The sequence below is a fragment of the Schistocerca nitens genome, chromosome 1, assembly GCF_023898315.1.
Source record: "Schistocerca nitens isolate TAMUIC-IGC-003100 chromosome 1, iqSchNite1.1, whole genome shotgun sequence".
NCBI lineage: Eukaryota > Metazoa > Arthropoda > Insecta > Orthoptera > Acrididae > Schistocerca > Schistocerca nitens.
Window position 1 is genome coordinate 1135340240 of NC_064614.1, and position 26330 is coordinate 1135366569.

Sequence of the window (26330 nt, forward strand, 5' to 3'; positions counted from 1 at the left end):
GCGGTTCCGGACTGAGCGCCTAGAACCGGCCTGAATTCATCCAGCCATTCCGTTGGGAAGAGAGTCATAAAGCCTCTGTATCCTGCACCGCAGCTGTTGCAACTGGTCGCTGATATTCTGGATACTGAAACTGGAGCAGACTTGACAGCCGAGTTGGTCCCACGTCTGTTCTGTCGTGGCCAGATCTGGGAATCGTTCTGGCCGCGGAAGTATATCAACATGACGCAGTCAGTATATAGAGACACGCGCAATGTCTGAACGAGCACTGTGCTGTTGAGAAATGACTTCACGATAACATCGTATGAGAGATAACAGGAGGACGTATGATGACTGTGACGTACCGCTGTGTTGTTAAAGTCGCACGGGGCAGTACTTAGCTACGCCGCCTGTTCTTATCCTCCATCAGTGGTGTGATATATCCATTACCTTTTCTCAGATGGCAGGCGCAAGTGTGGAGAGGTTACAATGTGTTAGGTGCAGAATACGGCAGTTTTCCCTTGTGGCGCTCAGATGTAGTCCACTGGAATCTTGACGATGAGTATGTTTGCCCTTACTTTCCCACATAGTCCAACATCGTACCACAGTAACATCTGAGTGCCTCGCAAATCTGAATACTGCACAATTCGACCAGTTGTCCAAGCGAAACCCCACAATGAGACCCCTTCCAAACAATGTCTAATAAACGTACTCGGTACTTCCATGTGTTTCACAATGATTACCCAGAATCTGCCTTTGTTCATGTGGTGTCACCGCCAGACACCACACTTGCTAAGTGGTAGCTTTAAATCGGCCGCGGTCCATTAGTACATGTCGGACCGGCGTGTCGCCACTGTCAGTGATCGCAGACCGAGCGCCACCACACGGCAGGTCTCGAGAGACGGACTAGCACTCGCCCCAGTTGTACGGACGACGTAGCTAGCGATGCACACTGACGAAGCCTCGCTCATTTGCAGAGCAGATAGTTAGAATAGCCTTCAGCTAAGTCAATGGCTACGACCTAGCAAGGCGCCATAGCAATTGATAGTTATCCTATGAAGCATGTCTCATCAAGAACGATGTATACAAATGATGGATTAAAGTTAAGTATTCCAGAAGCTACGTACTTTTCTTTATAGCATTCATTACGTATCTTGTTTCAGACCTCACGCAATCCTGCGTGAGCTTATAGCGTGCATTTCGGCCTTCTCTAGCAATATAACAGTTCACACCTTTTATATGCCTTACCAAGCCTGGCCACAACATTAATGCAGTCTGGTGGCCATTCGAAGTTCACACCTCTCTTTTCTTCTGTGTCCTCCCTCTTCTTGTCGCGCAGTGTGTCATGCACCTTAAGTAGGCAACCCAGTTTACATTATCCACACCTGACGTAAGTTGAGTTGCCTATCTTATCGTGTATGAAACATTTTCCGGGTTAGGTTTTCCTTCTTTTTTACGGGGGGACGGGGGGTGCTACACGATATTAGGCAAGTATAACATTTTATCTGGCTCTTAAGTGTAGATGTAATTATCCAGAAAATATTATTATTATTGATCTACTCACTGGACACGACTTCCGCACCTCGACAATATTTGGTTTATTTATCTGAAATGCCCTGTGAACTAACTCACGCAATGCTTCACGAGCTATATTGTGAAATCAGCATATAGCTCTTTCTGACAGAATGTTCCAGATTGATGATTTCTAGTATAACTTTGAAAAATAGCTAGTGGCTTCATCTGAGAAGTAGTCGACAGCCTGCTTTTATCGACACACAATGAAAGCTTGAATTAACGGTAACGATTTGTCTGTTCGAGACTGCGTGACGAACACATTCCGCATCTGGAAGTTTTGGCAAAACGGGCTGGGGAAACAGCGCACCAAAGGGAGACAATTTTTGCGGTTCATCTGCTCCTTTGTCGGCAGGCTTCCGCACGCGGCCATTGCCCCCGTCTCAGTGAGCATAGGGACAGCCAGATGCGCAAGCGCCGCTCATTACGAATAAAATCAATGGCCAGCCTCACAGAGAGCCGCTCTGGGGAGTGGCTTCAGACCTTTGGCCGTAAGTTAGGTGGTTGCCATGGCGCAGTATGCGTCCAGTTTGAGAGACAGGGAATATTGCTCGTCGCTGTGAAACAAGAAACTGTTTCTTTACCAACTGACGGAAATCTCTCTCCCTTCAAATTTCCTGAACATCTTCACAATTCTTATACGTACCATAATCTCGAAGATGAAAGCGTCATTTTCTCCCAAACCTTTTTCGAGTCCCGGACTACTTCAGCGGATGAAACCCTCAATTTTCATTTTTTGTCATAAATCTTGTGACATGTTTTGACGTAGTTCTCGATGCCAGTCTCATCATCTCATTGTATCTCCTATATTCAATGCCGTCAATTACTTGTTGATCATATTCTAATTTAGCTTTTCGCTAATGCTCTCTCGTATAGTGCTCGCTCTATTATCGTGGCAATTATTCCCTAATGTCATAACAAAACTACTATCCAGTCCTTACTAACCAATGTTACTAAAGTAGTGCTTTCCTCACCTTCAGTATAGAACGTTCTCATATTAGTGTATTTATTTTCTAGAATCTTTTTCTGACACTGGAAAAGGTGAAATTTTTATCGTTTCCTGTTCCTCACAGTCCATAATTCACTCGAGAAGTACTGCTAGCATACTTCGTTTGACGAACAATGTTTCAGTCCGGTCTCCCACATCCTATCCCAAGGAAATCAACTAAAGTACCACCATCTAGTATTTTGCTAGAAAATTTATCAAAAGAAATCGTCCTTTATTGGACTTTAAGCCAGTTGTCGTACTAGTTTTAACTAAGTATGAATTTTTAATTATCATTCGGTCGATAAACAGCAATATTGTTGTAAATAGCTCATTTTCCATGCGGGGGAGGAGTGAAGCGACTGGGAGGGAGATGAGAATGACATTACGGTACTTTTGATGGGGTGTTGCTGTTTACGAATGTGCCCAACATCGTTTGTTTGGACGTAGTATCCCAGTCTTTAACAGCGACGTGGTCGAGCTGTTTACGCATAGTCTTACCTCATCTAAGTTTCTATTTTCTGTACTGCGGCCAGTATTAAGGCCATTCCACACTGCACGTGGCGTGCGTGTCCGGACGTACGCTAGCTACTTTTAAAAATATCGCTTCCCTTGTTATCAAATGAGACCGTTCACACTACAGGGCCACGGCCACGCGCTACGCCAGCTATACTGGACACGCGTGGCTCCCTGAGAGATCTTTTTAACCCTCCTAATACCGTGGGTCTATAATGACCCCAGGCCACAATTTTCTGTAAAATATGCCTTATTTCCTATTCCTAAAAATTATGAAAAATTCGGACTTTTTCTGAATTAAGTAATGGGTTCGTAATATACACTCCTGGAAATTGAAATAAGAACACCGTGAATTCATTGTCCCAGGAAGGGGAAACTTTATTGACACATTCCTGGGGTCAGATACATCACATGATCACACTGACAGAACCACAGGCACATAGACACAGGCAACAGAGCATGCACAATGTCGGCACTAGTACAGTGTATATCCACCTTTCGCAGCAATGCAGGCTGCTATTCTCCCATGGAGACGATCGTAGAGATGCTGGATGTAGTCCTGTGGAACGGCTTGCCATGCCATTTCCACCTGGCGCCTCAGTTGGACCAGCGTTCGTGCTGGACGTGCAGACCGCGTGAGACGACGCTTCATCCAGTCCCAAACATGCTCAATGGGGGACAGATCCGGAGATCTTGCTGGCCAGGGTAGTTGACTTACACCTCCTAGAGCACGTTGGGTGGCACGGGATACATGCGGACGTGCATTGTCCTGTTGGAACAGCAAGTTCCCTTGCCGGTCTAGGAATGGTAGAACGATGGGTTCGATGACGGTTTGGATGTACAGTGCACTATTCAGTGTCCCCTCGACGATCACCAGTGGTGTACGGCCAGTGTAGGAGATCGCTCCCCACACCATGATGCCGGGTGTTGGCCCTGTGTGCCTCGGTCGTATGCAGTCCTGATTGTGGCGCTCACCTGCACGGCGCCAAACACGCATACGACCATCATTGGCACCAAGGCAGAAGCGACTCTCATCGCTGAAGACGACACGTCTCCATTCGTCCCTCCATTCACGCCTGTCGCGACATCACTGGAGGCGGGCTGCACGATGTTGGGGCGTGAGCGGAAGACGGCCTAACGGTGTGCGGGACCGTAGCCCAGCTTCATGGAGACGGTTGCGAATGGTCCTCGCCGATACCCCAGGAGCAACAGTGTCCCTAATTTGCTGGGAAGTGGCGGTGCGGTCCCCTACGGCACTGCGTAGGATCCTACGGTCTTGGCGTGCATCCGTGCGTCGCTGCGGTCCGGTCCCAGGTCGACGGGCACGTGCACCTTCCGCCGACCACTGGCGACAACATCGATGTACTGTGGAGACCTCACGCCCCACGTGTTGAGCAATTCGGCGGTACGTCCACCCGGCCTCGCGCATGCCCACTATACGCCCTCGCTCAAAGTCCGTCAACTGCACATACGGTTCACGTCCACGCTGTCGCGGCATGCTACCAGTGTTAAAGACTGCGATGGAGCTCCGTATGCCACGGCAAACTGGCTGACACTGACGGCGGCGGTGCACAAATGCTGCGCAGCTAGCGCCATTCGACGGCCAACACCGCGGTTCCTGGTGTGTCCGCTGTGCCGTGCGTGTGATCATTGCTTGTACAGCCTTCTCGCAGTGTCCGGAGCAAGTATGGTGGGTCTGACACACCGGTGTCAATGTGTTCTTTTTTCCATTTCCAGGAGTGTATTAATATAACTTTTTGAAAATATTTAGTTTTGCATAAAATCAAGAGAGAACCACTGAATACCATTGGGGTTAAACGCGACCTCATTTCTCTATTGCGGTATTATTACCCAATAATGCTGCATTGAATCCGCAACTGTTGCTGTATTTCCTTTGTTTTATTCTTGTAAATATTGTTGTAACGTGTGATTGTTGCCAATATTTTATAAGCCGACAGTTATTTGTTCCATACAAGTGGAGACTACTATTGTGTGTGTTGCATTTAGTGGAAAATGTCTCGTCACCTTTCCGAAGTCGAAGTGCTTGAAATATTACTGCAGGATAATCTTCTATCTGGAGTATCAAATAGTGATATCAGCGATATAGTTTCTGATGTCTCATGCAGCGATGGAGAAATTGACGTCTTGGAAGAGAATATTCCTCAATTAGACGGAAGCCCAGAAGAAGATTTCGACGGTGCAGATGTCCAGCCTGAACAGGAATTAACACACATTTCTGACATATGTAAGTACACATTGTATTTTTGTAAATGTGCGTTAGCGTCTATCGCCAAGATATACACTCTGTATTTTTAATTCTTTTTAAATTTTGTGTAGGTCTAAAAACAAAGAAGACTTGTGGCACAAACACGAGTTGAGAAGAGCTTGTGGAAGAGAAGAGAGATGGAACATAATGCGAGTAAAGCCAGGTCCAACAAAATTCGCAGTGAAAAATGTAGACTCCATAGAATCAGCTTTTCAATTGTTTCTTAGGAGAAACATTGTTGATGTAATTCTAAAGTGGACAAGGAGGGTAGTCTTGTTTACAGTAGTAAATGGAAACCAGTAGATACCATTGAACTGAAGTGCTTTATCAGTGTCTTGATCCTAGCAGGTGCTTACAAGGCCCATAATGAAGCAATTACACATCTGTGGAACAAAGAGCATGGTAGACGCGTTTTTAGTGAAGCATGGCTAGACACCGCTTTACGCAAATTTCAAGGTGCATACGATTTGATAACGCAGATGTGAGACGTCACAGCCGTGCTCCTGACAAGCTGGCTCCCATTAGAGAAATATTTGAAATGTGTGTACACACATTTCAAGAAGCATATGTTCCTCACAGCACCATAACAATTGATGAACAACTTGGGGCATTTCGTGGTAGATGTCCATTTCACCAACATATTCCTTCAAAACCAGGAAAATATAGGTTGAAATTATGGGCTGTATGTGATAGTGCAACGTCTTACGTTCTCAGTCTCCAAGTTTACACTGGTCGACAAGAAAATGAATCTCGTGAAGTTGGTCAAGGCGAGAGAGTTGTTTTAGATATGGTGAAAGGCATAGAAAACAGTGGCAGAAATGTAACATCTGACAATTTTTTCACTAGCCTTAGTTTGGCGAGAGAACTTGTGAAAATCAGTCTCACACTCTTAGGAACAATTAGAAAAAATTAAGGAGATCTACCACAAGCTTTCACTCAGACCAAAGGTCGAGTCAAATATTCATCTATTTCTGGATTCCAAGAGCATGCTTCAATTGTTTCATATTGTCCGAAAAAGGGAAATGTTGTAACTTTGATCAGTACAATGCATTCAAGGAAGGAAGTCAAAGATCGTGAAGAATGCAAGCTAGTAATGATTCTGGGTTATAATAAAACAAAATCAGAAGTAGATGCCATGGACAAGCTGGTTAGAACGTACACTACAAAGAGGATGAGCAGAAGGTGGCCAGTGGTATTATTTTACAACATGATTGATATCAGTGCACTGAATGCATTTATCATGTGGCTACATCTCACACCAGACTTGGCAGAAAGGACCAACTACAAGAGACGGGCATTTCTCATAGAATTAGGAAAGCAACTCGTCAGAAAAGAGCCAGACAAAATTATTTCCCCAGTACTTCCATCAACAGTACAGACAAAGAAAAAGTGGAAGATGTCCATTTTGTAAAAGGTCTGAGGATAAAAATAATTAACCGATAAATGTTCAGAACGTGGATGTTCAGTGTGTAAAAACCACTCGGCAGTTTATTGCTATAAGTGTAATGAATCATAAATGTCAATTCGGAATTTAATCAAAAATGTTTGTAGTTTCATGAGAATCATTTGTAAATTTTACAGAAATAAATAATTTCAAAAATTATGCATTTTAATGTAATGTAATATCACTGACATCATGTTTTAGATTGTGGAAAAAATAAGGAATGTGATTTTATTCTACCATTATTGAAACTATCCTTAATAAAAAATAAAATCCGTTGGGGTCACTAAAGACCCCAATGGTATTCAGTGTAACAAAAAATACTTGGTATTAGAAGGGTTAAACGTGGCAGACACGTTTTCAGTCCGCGCATGCGCAGAGCTAAGGTTTGATCTCGTGCAAGCCAAGCCTCGTGCACTACACAGCGCGCCATCATTGTTGTCTGAGCTGTTGTGTTTATTGTGGATCATTTCCAAGTAGCAGGTGTGAGATTGTGCTTTCAGTAACTTTCGTGGGTTCAAGATGGAGCAATTGATTGAAGAAGTACGTACTCATCCAGTGATTTGGGACTCTACATTAGAAGTCTTCAGCGATGTGACACTGAAGGAAAAAGCATAGGATGAAATTGCCGAATCGTTATCAAAGACAGTAAGTACATACATATTCTGTAGTAATATTATTAAATATCTTATAAATTAATTTGTATAATATTTTATTAAAACGCGCAAAATTGTTAAATATAGTGTCCAGTCGCCGTAATTGTTCACCTTATTTATAAATGATATTTGTATTTTTAATGTTATTATTACATTTTGAAAGAAACTAATATGTTAATAATCAGAAGAAAATTTTAAAATCAGCTACTGTTATATTCTGTTCAAATAATAGCGTGAAAATACAGTAATTATAAATAAAATGCAGTATTAACATTCAGTGCTCATTGTGTTTACAGACAGTGAAGACCCACAACAGGGAACTGGAATATCCAGTGTTTTCATACAATAATGATGCGTTTTTGAAATTAAATAACAAACAAATCAAAAAATGTACAACCAAAATATTTAGTTTACTGAAATCCCCACAGTAAACAGTTAAACTATCTCTTAAAGGAACCAGATTGCAAATTTGTTGTGAGTAAATTATCTTTTTCAGCTATTTCTATGTCAACAGGATATTTAAATTATCTTTGGCATGGAAAATTGCAATCTGTTTCTTTTAAGAGCAATAATGAGGCAGTAGCCTCAGTAACAAAAGTCATGTTGCACCATGTGTGCGATGAACTAGACCATCATTTAGATATTCGCACAGCTGTGAATGATGGGCACATTGAAATGCACTAGTCTTGCATATACAATTGTATTTCATGAGGATTTCAATAAAATAAATGTTTTTGGTGATCTTTTTTGGTTTATTCGTTATTTCATGAGAAAACTGTATCATTATTTTATGAAAACCCTATATAATGTTTCTAATGTCCTACGTCAGCTACAATGGCAAGTTAAAAGAGAGAGAGAGAGAGGAAAAAAACATACCAAACTTCATCAAAGTAATAACATTGTTAATCTATAAATATTACATTTAAAAATATGTAGAATAATACAGTATATGATGAAAGTATGAAACTAGCCCTTGTAATTTATTGCTTTTACATAAGTTGGTCTTGCCATGACACTTCGCCCTCCTCAGAATTAAAGTAAGCTACAAACTCATCGTGAATGTTTTTTGCTTCCTTGGAGGCTTGCGATCCAAATCGAGACACAGGCTTCCAGCAATTCTTATAGGATTCTAAGATGGCCTCTGAAGAAGCCATAGGTACTGGGTCACCTCTACTTTGAAGGTAGTTGTGCAGGACTGCTGTAGCTTTTATTATTTTGTTTACTGTATCCACGTTATAAGTCAATGGTCGAAAGTACACCAGCCAGTATACCGAAAGCTTTTTCAACTACCTTCCTACAACGGCATACCCTGTAATTATACTCACGTTTTTCAGATGTCATTCTTTTGTCACGTAGAAAAGGGCGCAGTAAAAATCGCTTAAGGGGAAATCCCTCGTCTCCCACAATTACATATGGGAGATTGCCTCCTCCTTCAACAATAGGCTCATCAGGAGGTACTGCAGTACTGTAACTGCAGATCCTTTGTCCAAGGGCGCTTTCTGTGAAGATACTTCCATCACACTCTTTACCATATCAACCAGAATCTGTTGCTATAAATTTATAATCTGCATCAACTAGTCCAAGTAGTACAATTGAATAATACTGTTTGTAATTGTAAAACCTAGAACCAGAGTGAGGGGGTCTCTGGACGGCAACGTGTTTCCCCTTAATGTCTCCAATACAGTGAGGGAAATTCCATTTTTCTTTAAATCCCCGCTCATTCTTACGCCACATAGCTTCATCTGGTGTTGGCATGAACTCTGGCTGCAAGCGTTGCCATAATACGTCACAGATATCTTCCACGATGTTAGCAACTGTGCTTATTCCAGCCCTGTAGCTGAAGCTGATCGTAGTATACGTATCACCAGTTGCCAAAAATCTTAAAATAAAAATTGTTTCAGAAAACTCCTTAAGACATAAGTGGAAAAAGCTAAGGGACTACCACCGCCAAGCTTTGAATAGAAGAAGAACTACGACAGGGCAAGCCGCAAACAAAATAAGAAAATGGAAATACGAGGATGATATGAAGTTCGTACTTAAGACGATGATGCATAGACAGTAAGTATAATTTGTAAATTAGGTTTTATTATATCTTTAATTTGACAAATATTTTATCTTAGTGATCTGAAACTACTAACAAGTACCCAGGTGTATAACAAAAAAACATGAGAATGAGATTTTCACTCTGCAGCGGAGTGTGCGCTGATATGAAACTTCCTGGCAGATTAAAACTGTGTGCCGCACCGAGACTCGAACTCGGAATCTTTGCCTTTCGCGGGCGAGGTACTGGCAGAAGTAAAACTGTGAAGACGGGGCATGAGTCGTGCTTGGGTAGCTCAGTTGGTAGAGCACTTGCCCGCGAAAGGCAAAGGTCCCGAGTTCGAGTCTCGGTCCGGCACACAGTTTTAATCTGCCAGGAAGTTTCAAAAAAACATCCGATTAGTAAAACAGTTATTTTAACTAGGGATTTGATCTAATCTTGAAATATTTCTCTTCTCGTAGTTGTACGGTAGACAACAAACTTTCATTGTACAAAGTGAACACTATTCTTTTTTTTTAACGTCATTGTTGGTGATGGAAGGTTTAGTTTTTAAAGAATGATTGCGGACATTTTCGAATTTAGTAAAAAATTGTTTTGTCACTACCGATAGTCAATCTGCAGCTACAAACCAGCATTTAATAATTTATCAAAGACATTATGGTATAAAGTAAGACAATTATTTCGTCAAACATAAATTTTATGTTTGGTCCCAACACATATCAGAATAGTACTATTTCGTTATTATACTTTCAGGAGTGACTCTAACATTACCTTGCCGGATCGAAACGAGGAACAAGAAACAAGTATTGGGAAGCTGCACGAAAATGAGGAACAAGATGATCTCGACGGTGATATCGAATATAATGCTGATGATGTAGAAAAAGCAGACGAAATAGTTGCAATGGGGAAAGAACGTCGAAACCGATCTCCAAGAGGCATAGACGAAGTTCTAAATTTCATGCATTGCAAAGAAAAAATAAGAATTCTCGTACAAAAAGTGTCCCTGATGAAATAGACTTATTTTTTGCCAGTGCAGCCCAGTCGGTTCGGAAATTAAAGAGGCGGTTACAAAACAAAGTAAAAATTAAGGTGCTAAATATCATTTGTAAAGCGGAAGACGAAAATGATCTGTACTACCATTCAGCTACTAGTCCTAATTCATCCTCATCTTTGTACCGACTCCATCACCTACCACTTCACATAATCAGTCCTCTTGTTCTCCTTCGTCAACTATTTCTAGGCCTTCAGCTATCCCTTCCCCAGAGTGTATTGCTTCATCCCTTTCTACAAGTGGGTATTTCCTTAAATCTGTCAATGAAAACACCTTTGAACTACTTTAAGTGTTTTGTCAAGAAGGTCAATTTAAGTTATTTGACATGTAACATTTTCGTATGTCACTTGAAGCTACTCAATTTCTCATTTACTTTAGTTTTTTAAATATACAGTAAAAACAAGTTTAATAGAAGATAATTTGTCTAAATGTTACTTTTTCATAAGTTACAGTAATAACATAAATACGTTTGTTAACTATTAAAGAATAAATAGATACAATAATACTGTCAAAATTGCATTTTTTCTTACCTTAAACAAATGGCCAGTCGTTCCCTGCTACTAATTGCTTCCCTATAGGTGGTGTCTCTTTTCCTGATGACACCGTCAAACATTGTCAGGACCTCATTGAACTGGTCATGACCTAAGCTAAAATAGGTCCGGAATTTTTCATTATCCGCCTCAAGATCACGCATCAAGTGATGGTATTCGCCATGCTTCTTCCTTATCCTATTGATTGGATGCAGCCACACGTTTCTTGAAGCCAAAGTATACAATAAAACCAGCTCATCGTCACTACTGTCGCTGCTGCTAATGTCATCAAACCAAGGTAAGCCTCACGAAAATCGAGACTGACACCACGGAACCGTCGGAGTTGACATCTTTCTGCATACTGCCATAAAATGTGGCCGGTATAGCATCGCAACTATCGCCGCTACGTGAATTGGTACGTGGCTAGCGTGGCGTACATCCAGTCACGCACGCCACGTGCAGTGTGGAATGGCCTTTATCATCACACGGACGGCGTTGTATCTGAATTCCTATTTTCTGTTCAACGGCCGGTATTGCAATTAGACGTGTGACGTTGCGATGGAAAATCATCTTTATCTGTTGCAAACCTCTTTATGGAGTTCGATGATATTGCCTTAGACGCTGCCCCATTAAAGTTAGTCATTTCGTCCGATAGATTGATTACGCGTTAGACAATTGACACTTCGAACGTAGAAAACGAGACGTGTTCCCGGTGCATCTCAATGTTGTTGTTGTTGTCTTCAGTCCTGAGATTGGTTTGATGCAGCTCTCCATGCTACTCTATCCTGTGCAAACTACTTCATCTCCCAGTACCTACTGCAACCTACATCCTTCTGAATCTGATTAATGTATTCATTTCTTGGTCTTCCTCTACGATTTTTACCCTCCACGCTGCCCTCCAATGCTAAATTTGTGATCCCTTGATGCCTCAGAACATGTCCGACCAACCGGTCCCTTCTTCTTGTCAAGTTGTGCCACAAACTCCTCTTCTCCCCCATTCTATTCAATACCTCCTCATTAATTATGTGTTCTACCCATCTAATATTCAGCATTCTTCTGTAGCACCACATTTCGGAAGCTTCTATTCTCTTCTTGTCCAAACTATTTATCGTCCATGTTCCACTTCCATACATGACTACACTCCATAGAAATACTTTCAGAAACGACTTCCTGACACTTAAATCTATACTCGATGTTAACAAATTTCTCTTCTTCAGAAACGATTTCCTTGCCATTGCCAGTCTACATTTTATATCCTCTCTACTTCGACCATCATCAGTTATTTTACTCCCCAAATAGCAAACATGTATAAACAATTACGAAGGCATCTTCAACACTGTCTTGTGGAATACTATACATGCCAGATTATCATACCGGTGATACCGATACATTTATCCAAAGAATAAACACGTGAAGTTATCTTTGCTGAGTGCTTTAGGAAATTATTGTTAGTTATGCCACTGCATATAAGCGAGGTAAAACACAACATTAAAAGAATTCCACAGTAAATACTAGGTAGCATATGTATAAAACTTGCAGCGAAATGAAAGAAGAACAGTTTCCTCTTTTTATTTTCATTAACACCGCATGGGATGCAGCAATAACAAAAATGCAAGAATGCTTCGATGCGAAACCGGCCAAGGCAGCCGAAGCAACGGAAAGGCTCCACCAGGACGCGACGCCCGCACCCGTCAGCATGCAGGGAGCCCCACCAACACCGACCACGATTTGTCCCACCACGGGTCTCCACACCCCTTCCGGAGGCAGCGACTGGCGTTGCGGACGCAGACGAGGCAGAGGAGCCTGTGGTCCAGCAGCTATAAGGAACCGGTCAGGACACGACCCAGACACTTCACCTGAAGATGACAAGCAGGAAACTTATTGAAACGTTGCCGCAGAACGATGCCTTGACTCGGCTGATAACTTGAGAAGACTTCATAATCGAGATTCGACGAGAAAATACAAATTCGCGTATGCGAGGATGTTGACTGCTGTGTATTACCCACTATTTCAAATAGCTTCACATATTTTCTGTGTGTTTAGGATGGGTGATTTATCGGGCTGGTCGAGGAGCAGTAGGGTATATGAGTGTTCAAAAACACCAGCAACACGTGTTCAACCGTGTGAACACGACTGTTGTCATCTTGGAAAACCATGGTATGCGTAGTACACTCATCATGAAGATGTAGAAGAAAGAGAAACACCGAAAAGAAATGCTGTTCCATATTCACGGTGTCCTTGCTGTGTTGGCAGAAGAGCCAACACCGTATTGCTAGAGGAGGCCGAAATGCACGCGTTTAATTACACGCAGACTGGCGTGATGTCTGAACAGGTCAGAGAAATAAGACTAGCAAAACAGGAGGTACTGGTAGAATACTTAACTTTAATCCACAATTGGTGAACATCTCTCTTGACTGTACATGCTTCACTAGATAAATATCAATTGAATACGGCGCCTTGCTAGGTCGTAGCAAATGACGTAGCTGAAGGCTATGCTAACTATCGTCTCGGCAAATGAGAGCGTAATTGTCAGTTAACCGTCGCTAGCAATGTCGGCTGTACAACTGGGGCGAGTGCTAGGACGTCTCTCTAGACCTGCCGTGTGGTGGCGCTCGGTCTGCAATCACTGACAGTGGCTACCGCGGCCGATTTAAAGGCTACCACCTAGCAAGTGTGGTGTCTGGCGGTGACACCACAGTCCTAAATGAGCGAGACCAAGTCTTGGTACAAGAAACTGCCCACAAAACATAACAGAACCGCTTCCAGCCTGAACTACTCACTATGCACTCTGCAGGTTAAACACTTCAATGGACCGTCAGTACACTCGACGCCTTCCACCATTTGAAAAACAGGCAAAATCGCGTGTCCTCGGACCACACTAAACGCGTCCACTCAACTGCTGTTCAGTTTCTGCGTTACTTGGCCGGCACAAGTGCAGCTAAACACATTAAAAAAAAGTTTTGCATCACCCGGGTTCCCAGAACTCCTGCAGATAGACGTTGACTTTGGATGTTGTATCACAGACACAGTCCCTATGACTGTTCAGAGACGTCACTAAACCCACCCAGAGATGTAAACGACCATGCATGAGCAGCGCCTATTACACAAAGTGGGTCCGACAGCCAGTCAGTTCCAGTCATTCCACCAGGAAGGAGGTACACGGCTCGTGTTTTCTGTAGTTCCACCCTGCCTGGACTGCGTCCGCATTCTTACTTTGTGCCAGGAAGGGCCATCAACAAGGGAAGTGTCCAGACGTCTCAGACTGAACCAAAGGGATGTTGTTCCGACATGGAGGAGAAACAGAGAGACAGGAACTGTCGATGCATGCCTCGCTAAGGCCGCCCAAGGGCTACTATTGCAATGGATGACTGCTACGTACAGATTGTGACGCGGAGGAACCTTGACAGCAACGCCACCACGTTGAACAATGCTTTTCGTGGAGCCACAGGACGTCGCGTTACGACTCAAACTGAGCGCAATAGGCTGCATGATGCGCAACTTCACTCCCGACGTCAATGGCGAGGTCCATCTTTGCAACCACGACACCATGCAGCACGGTATAGATGAGCCCAACAACATGCCGAATGGACAGATCAGGATTGGCATCACGTTCTCTTCACCGATGAGTGTCGCATATGCCTTCAACCAGACAGTCGTCTCAGACGTGTTTGGAGGCAACCCGTTCAGGCTGAACGCCTTAGACACACTGTCCAGCGAGTGCAGTAAAGTGGAGGTTCCCTGCTGATTTGGGGGTGGCATTATGTGGGGCCGGTGTATACAGAAATCTGGACCACCACCTCTGAAGGTCTCTCTGTGTGGTGATACAACCTGCAATGTGTGGCTTTCATGAGCAATAAAAAGGTAGGAAATAATGTTTATGTTAATCTCTATTCCAGTTTTCTGTACAAGTTCCGCAACTCTCTAAACTGAGGTGATGCAAAACTTCTTTAGATGCGCTTGCTGCATCACTCTCTGTTAAAGCGTTGGACATTCTGTACTGGTACACCATAACAAATCGGACAACCACAGTCGGGGTGTAGTTAGGGGGCCATCCAAACACGATAGCTCTCTTCTGCTATTCTGTTACCTCTACACCCACACACATACTCCGCAAGCCACCAAACAGTGCGTGGCGGAAGGTACTCTGTACCACCACTAGTCCTTTCCTTTCCTGTACCACTCGCTAATAGAGTGAGGGAAAAACGACTGCTAGGAGTGGCTGCGCGGTTTAAGGCGCCACGCACGGATTGTGTGGACGTCCCGCCGGAGGTTCGAGGCCTCGCCCGGGCATGGGTGTGTGTGTGTGTTGTTCTCATCATAAGTTAGTTTAAGTCAGTTTAAGCAGTGTGTATGTCTAGGAACCGATGACCTCAGCAGTTTGGTCCCTTAGGGATTCACACTCAAAAAACGGTTCAAATGGCTCTGTGCACTATGGGACTTAACATCTGCGGTCATGAGTCCCCTAGAACATAGAACTACTTAAACCTAACTAACCTAAGGACATCACACACATCCATGCCCGAGGCAGGATTCGAACCTGGGGCCGTAGCGGTCACGCGGTTCCAGACTGAAGCGCCTAGAACCGCACGGCCACATCGGCCGGCGGAATTCACACTCATTTGAACATATGTGAACATCGCGTTAATACTAATGTGTTATTCGAACTTTTCGCTAAAAACCTACCGGCACACCTCTATTTGCTTCGCTATGTAATTACTTCGATGTCTTCCTTTAATCCGACCTGTTGCTTATACCAAACATTCCAATAATTCTCAAGAATAGTTCGCACTGTCGTCCTATATACGGTGTCATTTACAGATGAATCACACTTTCCCAAAATTCTCGCAATAAACCGAAGTTGAACACTCGCCATCCGTACCATATTCCTAACATGCTAGTTCCATTTCATGTCGCTTTGCAACGTTACGCGCAGATAAATGGTTCAAATGGCTCTGAGCACTGTGGAACTTAACTTCTGAGGTCATGAGTCCCCTAGAACTTAGAACTACTTAAAGCTAACTAACCTAAGGACATCACACACATCCATGCCCGAGGCAGGATTCGAACCTGGGGCCGCAGCAGTCACGCGGTTCCAGACTGAAGCGCCTAGAACCGCACGGCCACATCGGCCGGCGGAATTCACACTCATTTGAACATATGTGAACATCGCGTTAATACTAATGTGTTATTCGAACTTTTCGCTAAAAACCTACCGGCACACCTCTATTTGCTTCGCTATGTAATTACTTCGATGTCTTCCTTTAATCCGACCTGTTGCTTATACCAAACATTCCAATAATTCTCAAGAATAGTTCGCACTGTCGTCCTATATACGGTGTCATTTACAGATGAATCACACTTTCCCAAAATTCTCGCAATAAACCGAAGTTGAACACTCGCCATCCGTACCATATTCCTAACATGCTAGTTCCATTTCATGTCGCTTTGCAACGTTACGCGCAGATAAATGGTTCAAATGGCTCTGAGCACTGTGGAACTTAACTTCTGAGGTCATGAGTCCCCTAGAACTTAGAACTACTTAAAGCTAACTAACCTAAGGACATCACACACATCCATGCCCGAGGCAGGATTCGAACCTGGGGCCGCAGCAGTCACGCGGTTCCAGACTGAAGCGCCTAGAACCGCACGGCCACATCGGTCGGCGGAATTCACACTCATTTGAACATATGTGAACATCGCGTTAATACTAATGTGTTATTCGAACTTTTCGCTAAAAACCTACCGGCACACCTCTATTTGCTTCGCTATGTAATTACTTCGATGTCTTCCTTTAATCCGACCTGTTGCTTATACCAAACATTCTAATAATTCTCAAGAATAGTTCGCACTGTCGTCCTATATACGGTGTCATTTACAGATGAATCACACTTTCCCAAAATTCTCGCAATAAACCGAAGTTGAACACTCGCCATCCGTACCATATTCCTAACATGCTAGTTCCATTTCATGTCGCTTTGCAACGTTACGCGCAGATAAATGGTTCAAATGGCTCTGAGCACTGTGGAACTTAACTTCTGAGGTCATGAGTCCCCTAGAACTTAGAACTACTTAAAGCTAACTAACCTAAGGACATCACACACATCCATGCCCGAGGCAGGATTCGAACCTGGGGCCGCAGCGGTCACGCGGTTCCAGACTGAAGCGCCTAGAACCGCACGGCCACATCGGCCGGCGGAATTCACACTCATTTGAACATATGTGAACATCGCGTTAATACTAATGTGTTATTCGAACTTTTCGCTAAAAACCTACCGGCACACCTCTATTTGCTTCGCTATGTAATTACTTCGATGTCTTCCTTTAATCCGACCTGTTGCTTATACCAAACATTCTAATAATTCTGCCCGCATCTCGTGGTCGTGCGGTAGCGTTCTCGCTTCCCACGCCCGGGTTCCCGGGTTCGATTCCCGGCGGGGTCAGAGATTTTCTCTGCCTCGTGATGGCTGGGTGTTGTGTGCTGTCCTTAGGTTAGTTAGGTTTAAGTAGTTCTAAGTTCTAGGGGACTGATGACCATAGATGTTAAGTCCCATAGTGCTCAGAGCCATTTGAACCATTTTTTTCTAATAATTCTCAAGAATAGTTCGCACTGTCGTCCTATATACGGTGTCATTTACAGATGAATCACACTTTCCCAAAATTCTCGCAATAAACCGAAGTTGAACACTCGCCATCCGTACCATATTCCTAACATGCTAGTTCCATTTCATGTCGCTTTGCAACGTTACGCGCAGATAAATGGTTCAAATGGCTCTGAGCACTGTGGAACTTAACTTCTGAGGTCATGAGTCCCCTAGAACTTAGAACTACTTAAAGCTAACTAACCTAAGGACATCACACACATCCATGCCCGAGGCAGGATTCGAACCTGGGGCCGCAGCAGTCACGCGGTTCCAGACTGAAGCGCCTAGAACCGCACGGCCACATCGGCCGGCGGAATTCACACTCATTTGAACATATGTGAACATCGCGTTAATACTAATGTGTTATTCGAACTTTTCGCTAAAAACCTACCGGCACACCTCTATTTGCTTCGCTATGTAATTACTTCGATGTCTTCCTTCAATCCGACCTGTTGCTTATACCAAACATTCTAATAATTCTCAAGAATAGTTCGCACTGTCGTCCTATATACGGTGTCATTTACAGATGAATCACACTTTCCCAAAATTCTCGCAATAAACCGAAGTTGAACACTCGCCATCCGTACCATATTCCTAACATGCTAGTTCCATTTCATGTCGCTTTGCAACGTTACGCGCAGATAAATGGTTCAAATGGCTCTGAGCACTGTGGAACTTAACTTCTGAGGTCATGAGTCCCCTAGAACTTAGAACTACTTAAAGCTAACTAACCTAAGGACATCACACACATCCATGCCCGAGGCAGGATTCGAACCTGGGGCCGCAGCGGTCACGCGGTTCCAGACTGAAGCGCCTAGAACCGCACGGCCACATCGGCCGGCGGAATTCACACTCATTTGAACATATGTGAACATCGCGTTAATACTAATGTGTTATTCGAACTTTTCGCTAAAAACCTACCGGCACACCTCTATTTGCTTCGCTATGTAATTACTTCGATGTCTTCCTTTAATCCGACCTGTTGCTTATACCAAACATTCCAATAATTCTCAAGAATAGTTCGCACTGTCGTCCTATATACGGTGTCATTTACAGATGAATCACACTTTCCCAAAATTCTCGCAATAAACCGAAGTTGAACACTCGCCATCCGTACCATATTCCTAACATGCTAGTTCCATTTCATGTCGCTTTGCAACGTTACGCGCAGATAAATGGTTCAAATGGCTCTGAGCACTGTGGAACTTAACTTCTGAGGTCATGAGTCCCCTAGAACTTAGAACTACTTAAAGCTAACTAACCTAAGGACATCACACACATCCATGCCCGAGGCAGGATTCGAACCTGGGGCCGTAGCGGTCACGCGGTTCCAGACTGAAGCGCCTAGAACCGCACGGCCACATCGGCCGGCGGAATTCACACTCATTTGAACATATGTGAACATCGCGTTAATACTAATGTGTTATTCGAACTTTTCGCTAAAAACCTACCGGCACACCTCTATTTGCTTCGCTATGTAATTACTTCGATGTCTTCGTTTAATCCGACCTGTTGCTTATACCAAACATTCCAATAATTCTCAAGAATAGTTCGCACTGTCGTCCTATATACGGTGTCATTTACAGATGAATCACACTTTCCCAAAATTCTCGCAATAAACCGAAGTTGAACACTCGCCATCCGTACCATATTCCTAACATGCTAGTTCCATTTCATGTCGCTTTGCAACGTTACGCGCAGATAAATGGTTCAAATGGCTCTGAGCACTGTGGAACTTAACTTCTGAGGTCATGAGTCCCCTAGAACTTAGAACTACTTAAAGCTAACTAACCTAAGGACATCACACACATCCATGCCCGAGGCAGGATTCGAACCTGGGGCCGCAGCAGTCACGCGGTTCCAGACTGAAGCGCCTAGAACCGCACGGCCACATCGGCCGGCGGAATTCACACTCATTTGAACATATGTGAACATCGCGTTAATACTAATGTGTTATTCGAACTTTTCGCTAAAAACCTACCGGCACACCTCTATTTGCTTCGCTATGTAATTACTTCGATGTCTTCCTTTAATCCGACCTGTTGCTTATACCAAACATTCCAATAATTCTCAAGAATAGTTCGCACTGTCGTCCTATATACGGTGTCATTTACAGATGAATCACACTTTCCCAAAATTCTCGCAATAAACCGAAGTTGAACACTCCCCATCCGTACCATATTCCTAACATGCTAGTTCCATTTCATGTCGCTTTGCAACGTTACGCGCAGATAAATGGTTCAAATGGCTCTGAGCACTGTGGAACTTAACTTCTGAGGTCATGAGTCCCCTAGAACTTAGAACTACTTAAAGCTAACTAACCTAAGGACATCACACACATCCATGCCCGAGGCAGGATTCGAACCTGGGGCCGCAGCAGTCACGCGGTTCCAGACTGAAGCGCCTAGAACCGCACGGCCACATCGGCCGGCGGAATTCACACTCATTTGAACATATGTGAACATCGCGTTAATACTAATGTGTTATTCGAACTTTTCGCTAAAAACCTACCGGCACACCTCTATTTGCTTCGCTATGTAATTACTTCGATGTCTTCCTTTAATCCGACCTGTTGCTTATACCAAACATTCCAATAATTCTCAAGAATAGTTCGCACTGTCGTCCTATATACGGTGTCATTTACAGATGAATCACACTTTCCCAAAATTCTCGCAATAAACCGAAGTTGAACACTCGCCATCCGTACCATATTCCTAACATGCTAGTTCCATTTCATGTCGCTTTGCAACGTTACGCGCAGATAAATGGTTCAAATGGCTCTGAGCACTGTGGAACTTAACTTCTGAGGTCATGAGTCCCCTAGAACTTAGAACTACTTAAAGCTAACTAACCTAAGGACATCACACACATCCATGCCCGAGGCAGGATTCGAACCTGGGGCCGCAGCAGTCACGCGGTTCCAGACTGAAGCGCCTAGAACCGCACGGCCACATCGGCCGGCGGAATTCACACTCATTTGAACATATGTGAACATCGCGTTAATACTAATGTGTTATTCGAACTTTTCGCTAAAAACCTACCGGCACACCTCTATTTGCTTCGCTATGTAATTACTTCGATGTCTTCCTTTAATCCGACCTGTTGCTTATACTAAACATTCCAATAATTCTCAAGAATAGTTCGCACTGTCGTCCTATATACGGTGTCATTTACAGATGAATCACACTTTCCCAAAATTCTCGCAATAAACCGAAGTTGAACACTCGCCATCCGTACCATATTCCTAACATGCTAGTTCCATTTCATGTCGCTTTGCAACGTTACGCGCAGATAAATGGCTCAAATGGCTCTGAGCACTGTGGAACTTAACTTCTGAGGTCATGAGTCCCCTAGAACTTAGAACTACTTAAAGCTAACTAACCTAAGGACATCACACACATCCATGCCCGAGGCAGGATTCGAACCTGGGGTCGTAGCGGTCACGCGGTTCCAGACTGAAGCGCCTAGAACCGCACGGCCACATCGACCGGCGGAATTCACACTCATTTGAACATATGTGAACATCGCGTTAATACTAATGTGTTATTCGAACTTTTCGCTAAAAACCTACCGGCACACCTATATTTGCTTCGCTATGTAATTACTTCGATGTCTTCGTTTAATCCGACCTGTTGCTTATACCAAACATTCCAATAATTCTCAAGAATAGTTCGCACTGTCGTCCTATATACGGTGTCATTTACAGATGAATCACACTTTCCCAAAATTCTCGCAATAAACCGAAGTTGAACACTCGCCATCCGTACCATATTCCTAACATGCTAGTTCCATTTCATGTCGCTTTGCAACGTTACGCGCAGATAAATGGTTCAAATGGCTCTGAGCACTGTGGAACTTAACTTCTGAGGTCATGAGTCCCCTAGAACTTAGAACTACTTAAAGCTAACTAACCTAAGGACATCACACACATCCATTCCCGAGGCAGGATTCGAACCTGGGGCCGCAGCAGTCACGCGGTTCCAGACTGAAGCGCCTAGAACCGCACGGCCACATCGGCCGGCGGAATTCACACTCGTTTGAACATATGTGAACATCGCGTTAATACTAATGTGTTATTCGAACTTTTCGCTAAAAACCTACCGGCATACCTCTATTTGCTTCGCTATGTAATTACTTCGATGTCTTCCTTTAATCCGACCTGTTGCTTATACCAAACATTCCAATAATTCTCAAGAATAGTTCGCACTGTCGTCCTATATACGGTGTCATTTACAGATGAATCACACTTTCCCAAAATTCTCGCAATAAACCGAAGTTGAACACTCGCCATCCGTACCATATTCCTAACATGCTACTTCCATTTCATGTCGCTTTGCAACGTTACGCGCAGATAAATGGTTCAAATGGCTCTGAGCACTGTGGAACTTAACTTCTGAGGTCATGAGTCCCCTAGAACTTAGAACTACTTAAAGCTAACTAACCTAAGGACATCACACACATCCATGCCCGAGGCAGGATTCGAACCTGGGGCCGCAGCAGTCACGCGGTTCCAGACTGAAGCGCCTAGAACCGCACGGCCACATTGGCCGGCGGAATTCACACTCATTTGAACATATGTGAACATCGCGTTAATACTAATGTGTTATTCGAACTTTTCGCTAAAAACCTACCGGCACACCTCTATTTGCTTCGCTATGTAATTACTTCGATGTCTTCCTTTAATCCGACCTGTTGCTTATACCAAACATTCCAATAATTCTCAAGAATAGTTCGCACTGTCGTCTTATATACGGTGTCATTTACAGATGAATCACACTTTCCCAAAATTCTCGCAATAAACAGAAGTTGAACACTCGCCATCCGTACCATATTCCTAACATGCTAGTTCCATTTCATGTCGCTTTGCAACGTTACGCGCAGATAAATGGTTCAAATGGCTCTGAGCACTGTGGAACTTAACTTCTGAGGTCATGAGTCCCCTAGAACTTAGAACTACTTAAAGCTAACTAACCTAAGGACATCACACACATCCATGCCCGAGGCAGGATTCGAACCTGGGGCCGTAGCGGTCACGCGGTTCCAGACTGAAGCGCCTAGAACCGCACGGCCACATCGGCCGGCGGAATTCACACTCATTTGAACATATGTGAACATCGCGTTAATACTAATGTGTTATTCGAACTTTTCGCTAAAAACCTACCGGCACACCTCTATTTGCTTCGCTATGTAATTACTTCGATGTCTTCCTTTAATCCGACCTGTTGCTTATACCAAACATTCCAATAATTCTCAAGAATAGTTCGCACTGTCGTCCTATATACGGTGTCATTTACAGATGAATCACACTTTCCCAAAATTCTCGCAATAAACCGAAGTTGAACACTCGCCATCCGTACCATATTCCTAACATGCTAGTTCCATTTCATGTCGCTTTGCAACGTTACGCGCAGATAAATGGTTCAAATGGCTCTGAGCACTGTGGAACTTAACTTCTGAGGTCATGAGTCCCCTAGAACTTAGAACTACTTAAAGCTAACTAACCTAAGGACATCACACACATCCATGCCCGAGGCAGGATTCGAACCTGGGGCCGCAGCAGTCACGCGGTTCCAGACTGAAGCGCCTAGAACCGCACGGCCACATCGGCCGGCGGAATTCACACTCATTTGAACATATGTGAACATCGCGTTAATACTAATGTGTTATTCGAACTTTTCGCTAAAAACCTACCGGCACACCTCTATTTGCTTCGCTATGTAATTACTTCGATGTCTTCCTTTAATCCGACCTGTTGCTTATACGAAACATTCCAATAATTCTCAAGAATAGTTCGCACTGTCGTCCTATATACGATGTCATTTACAGATGAATCACACTTTCCCAAAATTCTCGCAATAAACCGAAGTTGAACACTCGCCATCCGTACCATATTCCTAACATGCTAGTTCCATTTCATGTCGCTTTGCAACGTTACGCGCAGATAAATGGTTCAAATGGCTCTGAGCACTGTGGAACTTAACTTCTGAGGTCATGAGTCCCCTAGAACTTAGAACTACTTAAAGCTAACTAACCTAAGGACATCACACACATCCATGCCCGAGGCAGGATTCGAACCTGGGGCCGCAGCGGTCACGCGGTTCCAGACTGAAGCGCCTAGAACCGCACGGCCACATCGGCCGGCGGAATTCACACTCATTTGAACATATGTGAACATCGCGTTAATACTAATGTGTTATTCGAACTTTTCGCTAAAAACCTACCGGCACACCTCTATTTGCTTCGCTATGTAATTACTTCGATGTCTTCCTTTAATCCGACCTGTTGCTTATACCAAACATTCCAATAATTCTCAAGAATAGTTCGCACTGTCGTCCTATATACGGTGTCATTTACAGATGAATCACACTTTCCCAAAATTCTCGCAATAAACCGAAGTTGAACACTCGCCATCCGTACCATATTCCTAACATGCTAGTTCCATTTCATGTCGCTTTGCAACGTTACGCGCAGATAAATGGTTCAAATGGCTCTGAGCACTGTGGAACTTAACTTCTGAGGTCATGAGTCCCCTAGAACTTAGAACTACTTAAAGCTAACTAACCTAAGGACATCACACACATCCATGCCCGAGGCAGGATTCGAACCTGGGGCCGCAGCAGTCACGCGGTTCCAGACTGAAGCGCCTAGAACCGCACGGCCACATCGGCCGGCGGAATTCACACTCATTTGAACATATGTGAACATCGCGTTAATACTAATGTGTTATTCGAACTTTTCGCTAAAAACCTACCGGCACACCTCTATTTGCTTCGCTATGTAATTACTTCGATGTCTTCCTTTAATCCGACCTGTTGCTTATACCAAACATTCCAATAATTCTCAAGAATAGTTCGCACTGTCGTCCTATATACGGTGTCATTTACAGATGAATCACACTTTCCCAAAATTCTCGCAATAAACCGAAGTTGAACACTCGCCATCCGTACCATATTCCTAACATGCTAGTTCCATTTCATGTCGCTTTGCAACGTTACGCGCAGATAAATGCTTCAAATGGCTCTGAGCACTGTGGAACTTAACTTCTGAGGTCATGAGTCCCCTAGAACTTAGAACTACTTAAAGCTAACTAACCTAAGGACATCACACACATCCATGCCCGAGGCAGGATTCGAACCTGGGGCCGCAGCAGTCACGCGGTTCCAGACTGAAGCGCCTAGAACCGCACGGCCACATCGGCCGGCGGAATTCACACTCATTTGAACATATGTGAACATCGCGTTAATACTAATGTGTTATTCGAACTTTTCGCTAAAAACCTACCGGCACACCTCTATTTGCTTCGCTATGTAATTACTTCGATATCTTCCTTTAATCCGACCTGTTGCTTATACCAAACATTCCAATAATTCTCAAGAATAGTTCGCACTGTCGTCCTATATACGGTGTCATTTACAGATGAATCACACTTTCCCAAAATTCTCGCAATAAACCGAAGTTGAACACTCGCCATCCGTACCATATTCCTAACATGCTAGTTCCATTTCATGTCGCTTTGCAACGTTACGCGCAGATAAATGGTTCAAATGGCTCTGAGCACTGTGGAACTTAACTTCTGAGGTCATGAGTCCCCTAGAACTTAGAACTACTTAAAGCTAACTAACCTAAGGACATCACACACATCCATGCCCGAGGCAGGATTCGAACCTGGGGCCGTAGCGGTCACGCGGTTCCAGACTGAAGCGCCTAGAACCGCACGGCCACATCGGCCGGCGGAATTCACACTCATTTGAACATATGTGAACATCGCGTTAATACTAATGTGTTATTCGAACTTTTCGCTAAAAACCTACCGGCACACCTCTATTTGCTTCGCTATGTAATTACTTCGATGTCTTCCTTTAATCCGACCTGTTGCTTATACCAAACATTCCAATAATTCTCAAGAATAGTTCGCACTGTCGTCCTATATACGGTGTCATTTACAGATGAATCACACTTTCCCAAAATTCTCGCAATAAACCGAAGTTGAACACTCGCCATCCGTACCATATTCCTAACATGCTAGTTCCATTTCATGTCGCTTTGCAACGTTACGCGCAGATAAATGGTTCAAATGGCTCTGAGCACTGTGGAACTTAACTTCTGAGGTCATGAGTCCCCTAGAACTTAGAACTACTTAAAGCTAACTAACCTAAGGACATCACACACATCCATGCCCGAGGCAGGATTCGAACCTGGGGCCGCAGCAGTGACGCGGTTCCAGACTGAAGCGCCTAGAACCGCACGGCCACATCGGCCGGCGGAATTCACACTCATTTGAACATATGTGAACATCGCGTTAATACTAATGTGTTATTCGAACTTTTCGCTAAAAACCTACCGGCACACCTCTATTTGCTTCGCTATGCAATTACTTCGATGTCTTCCTTTAATCCGACCTGTTGCTTATACCAAACATTCCAATAATTCTCAAGAATAGTTCGCACTGTCGTCCTATATACGGTGTCATTTACAGATGAATCACACTTTCCCAAAATTCTCGCAATAAACCGAAGTTGAACACTCGCCATCCGTACCATATTCCTAACATGCTAGTTCCATTTCATGTCGCTTTGCAACGTTACGCGCAGATAAATGGTTCAAATGGCTCTGAGCACTGTGGAACTTAACTTCTGAGGTCATGAGTCCCCTAGA